Here is a 4,888-nt window from a genome sequence, read left to right as displayed (position 1 = left end):
CACCATATGTTGCAGATTTTCATGCAACTTTTAATTTTGGTGCACATGCTCTCACATATTATAGGGGTTTTTGAAAGTAAGATTGGTAGTTTTCTCTTAAGAATGGTGTGCACCTAATTTAGTAATGGATGAAAGATGGTACATTTTCTATTTATAAGTTCCTTCATTGAATGCAACGCGCACTACAACACAAGGTTACTATACATAGACAATTTTAGTAATGAATTTATACTTATAAATGATTCAGTTATGAATCCTTGAACCCTTGCTCTATCATGTTAAAAAGTAAGAGTCTACTATCATGCTATAAATCTAAACTTCATGCTATAAATCTAAACTGATTAACAAAAGTGTTTTCTTATGTAAATAGAACTAGAGAAACCTTGGATGTATCTTTCTATGCTTGTGTCTTATGTGTTCACATGTAGTGTATGTTCGGTGATATCCTCTTCATTACCCTCTCAAAGTTAGTAATCATGGGAGATTTAAAATAAAATCTCCACAAAGTTTCCGTATAAATAGCTCATCACGTTCTAAAGACCTTGTGTATGGACTAAACATACTCTCTATTTTTTTTCTTGCTAGTTATAATCCTCACTATTAGCCTTGCTCTTATCTTGCCACTTAACGCCAGGATTAGTTTATGATTAGGTGAATTTCTTGTTGTTAGGAAGTTGTTGAGGAGAGCTTTATCCATAATTTCAACAGTTTAATAGATGGGGCATTCCGGAAGGCACCAACGAATGGCGGAAAGGAGCTGCTGATGGGCGGAGGATGTCGTGACGTTGATATTGTACCGACCCACTAGCTTCACCTTGGTTAAGGAGGCGGACACGTTGTGCATGGCTAGGAGCACATTCGTCTCTCGAAGCTGTTGCTGCAGGCACAGATCTCTCGCGTTTGGCTAGGACCTGCGACCCCTCTTGATACCTATGGCTTTGGGAGAACCGGAAAAACTTTCCCTTTGATAAAAACACCCAAGCGTCTTTGCAACCCCTCCAGTAAATTAGAAATAAGAACGATGGAAAAGGTGACATGGCCTCTGGAACACTGCGATGGTGGACTTGCTCCCTTAGCTTTGGGGATGCCTGCTTCTACTGTGCTGTGCTTGTTGTTGTGAGGGCGGTGGCCAAGATTAACCCTAGTGCAAGCTAATCTTGGCCAGCCACATCAGCTCGACATCTACCATGATTTTTGTTATTAAATTATTTTTTATTTTTTTATTTTTTTTTAATCCCGGCGGGCCCGCCGGGAAAACAAAAAGCCCGGCGGGCTTCGGCAGGTTACCAGGTCACTGGTAACCTGCTATTTTGAGAACATGAAAACATGTGAACATGTGAATAACATGTTCACAAGTGTTATTAGCTCGACATCTACCATGATTTTTGTTATTAAATTATTTTTTATTTTTTTTATTTTTTTAAAAGTTTGGCATTAGAGAAGAGCGGGCTTAGTACCCATGGGACCCCCTTATCCCACAAATTAGGGACAAGGCACATCAATCGGGGTAGCCAGCAGGGTTCGAACCCACAACCTGGGTTTTGACAACGAAACACCTTAGCAACTAAGCTACCGCCCTAGCCTCATATTTAATCTCCTACATTTACCTTGTTCATATTTATTCTAGGCTCACATATTTAATCTCCTACATTTACCTTTTTTGTTAGCATCATATATTTATTTCTAGGCTCACATATTTAATCTCTTGCATATTTTACCTTGTTTGATACAACCATTTTTAGGCTATGTCCCATATTAATTAATTAGTGACCGCCCCACAATAATAATGACGTGCTGCTATTACCTTTCTCCACTATGGATGCAATGACAATTGGTGAAGCAATTTGGAGTGTTGTTAAATGGCCTAGACCTCTCTCCAATGTGTTGGTGCATGGATGAGGCCATGGGTGAAGACACTATAGAATGTAAGTCCATGCCCCCTTATGTTGAGGCAATGCCTATTTCCTCATTGAAAAAATGATAACAAAATTTGTGAGTCTTGGAGAGAGAAAAAGGTGGCCTTGTGGAATGAGAGCATGACAGAGACCATTGGGAAGCATGTGATTTTATATGTTTATCCTTATGATTCCGTAAACTTTGTCGTGTCTCGTGAGAGGATTGTTTAGGTGTGGGAATAGAGAAGAACAACCAGAACATAAGGACTACCTCAACAAACACTACACAAGATATTGGTAGTGTACGCTTGGTTAAGTGGCCAATCAAGCAAATTATCATGTTAGATGGAAGCCCATTGCAAAGATATATACCCATGGAACATGATGATAGTATAGATAATGTTGTGAATGGTGCATTGGCAAAAGATGCTTCACATTAGGAATTTTTTGGACCCAAAAAGGGCCTCTTGGATTCACTTTTGATTAGGAATGGACCAATAGGAGGAGGACTGGGTACACATTTTTAACTTCTTTGACCCTAAGGGACCTAGGCTTTGGTTTGCTAATGGGGCCTAATTACTACTCTTGTCCCCCTACCTCCTGGGTCCAAACTTAGAGGTCCCTCCCACCTAGAATCGCACAGATTAAAAACCCTTATTTTTTTTCCAAAAGTATGTTTTCCCTCTCAAACTTCTCCCCAACATACTCTAGGTTTGGAAAGCTCATTTTGAACCTCTTTCTTCCTCTTCTAAGCTCTTTCTTCTCCCCAACATACTCTAGGTTTGGAAAGCTCATTTTGAACCTCTTTCTTCCTCTTCTAAGCTCTCCATTGCTGCAAAAACTCCATACCTCTCAAGCTCTCCCTCCTTGTCAAGCTCCCTCAGCCTCAAGCTCCCTCTCCCTCTTTCTTCCTTTTCTAAGCTCTCCATTGCTGCAGAAACTCCATCCCTCTCAAGCTCTCCCTCCTTCTCAAGCTCCCTCCCTCTCAATCTCAATCTCCCTCCCTCCCTCTCTCTCTCTCTCAAGCTTCCTTCCTCTCCATTGCTGCAGAAACTCTATCCCTCTTTAGTTTACTCTAGGTTCAGGAAGCCTATTCTCAAACTCTTACCCTCTTTTAAGCTTTCTATTGCTGCACTGAAAACCCTGAACTTTCTCTCCTCTCCACTCCTCTATTGTAAAACAAGCTTTTCTTTTCCCTTCTTCTCTTTTCTTACCACCATGGCCTCTTCCAGTAGTGTGAGAAGACCTAGGGAGAAGGTGGAAGAGCTTGTGCTGCATAACACAAGAGATGAGAATGAAGTTTGGGCTCCAACAAGATTCAGGGTTAGGGGTTGGATCTACATGCAGCCAAGCTCTAAGGGACCACATCGAGTGCGTCAACAACTAGGAAATATGCTACATCATTGGAAGGGGCGGCTACAAGGCTTCAAGCATACTAAGAAGGAAGGACTAGTTGCCATAGTGCAACATGTGTATACCCTTGGAGACCTGTACATTCAAGGCCAGACCAATGTTTCCTTCAAATTGTGAGTGTAACATAATTACATCTTAACAACATGCTAATATTAGATTTTTTGTTTCAAATTTTCTTATGATCCTCCATTTTCTTATGTCTCTCTGCAAATACTTTCCCCTCTAATTATGTTGAGGAACAACCACTCCAAAGCCTCACTGGAGTTTTCTATGCTATGCATGCATCCATAAGAGAGGCAATGTTTGTATCTCAAAGCCCAACTAATCTTGTACTACAGAACAATATCTTTTTCTTTTCTCACTCATATTTTGTAGATAAAACCAGGTTTATTTGGCAAGCTAAAAGAGATCCCCAACCCCCCTCTTTTTAACAATCCCGAATGGCCTAAACCAGATGCTTGGACCATCTTATGCTTAAAGTTTAAGATGGTAAGTGATATCAAGAATTGTAAGTCCATAAAGAAAAAGGGGGTCATTTTAAAAATTCATAAAAAATTCATAGGTAAGGGGTTTCTTGAGTACCCTTTGAATGCACGTGATACATAGGGTTTCTTAGTAGTGTAACCCCCCAAGCTCATTACATGGTATCAATTATCTCATACAATTCTTTTTTTTAATACAAGCAATGTATTTCTTATCATCTTTTGTCTAATTGGAAACAACACATTCTAGTCAACCACTAGATGTTTGTTCTACACAAGGGTGAGAAATTTTATATGTTTCAATACATATCCATATCAATGATATTGTGATATCTACAGTCTAAACTATTCTCTTCTTGATTTCACAAGGTTTGAGAAGTCACATTACCAGGCTAGAGGAGCTTTCTTTAGGGGGGAAGACCAGAGCTAACAACTTGAAGGAGAAGGTCTTTGAGTGGTATTGGGTAACCACCAAGGAATCTTGACAATGCTTTAAATGTCAATAGTGGGATGTAAACATCATCATAGAATTTTGAGTGAAAAATAAAAAGGTGATGCCTTGGAAGAAGAGACCTAAGGTGGTACCCGTGTAAAGTCTTTTCCAGAACCTTTCCTTTTTCTTTTTCCTCCTCTTCTGCCAAGGAGTTCTGTATCCACTTTGATTTATGAGATGAAATATTTCTGTGCATGAGATGAAATATTTTTGTGTAGACCAGCGACTAGAACTAAATCAACGACAAGAAGGTGTCGGGCTTGTCGCGGTGGCATTTGTGACGGACTTGTGTAGAATTATAGGTGGTATACCTCAGCCCTTGATTGCCTACAAGAAGCTACTGAAGACTATATAATTGTGACGGACTTGTGTAGAATTATAGGTGGTATACCTCAGCCCTTGATTGCCTACAAGAAGCTACTGAAGACTATATAATTGAGTGGTTTGTGTACTCCTTTCTACTGGCTGCTCATGCACCTGGGGTTACAGAACTTAAGTTTGACGAAAATCCATTGCCGAGCACGTTGCAACAAGAACATGACCAAGAGCTCTTGACTAAAGAAAATGTAGTGCAAACGACATAAAAGAGTAGAATGAAAGTGTGA

The sequence above is a fragment of the Cibotium barometz genome, chromosome 24 (assembly GCF_041138505.1).
Source record: "Cibotium barometz isolate CiBa-2024 chromosome 24, ASM4113850v1, whole genome shotgun sequence".
Lineage (NCBI taxonomy): Eukaryota > Viridiplantae > Streptophyta > Polypodiopsida > Cyatheales > Cibotiaceae > Cibotium > Cibotium barometz.
This window is presented reverse-complemented; position numbering follows the sequence as displayed.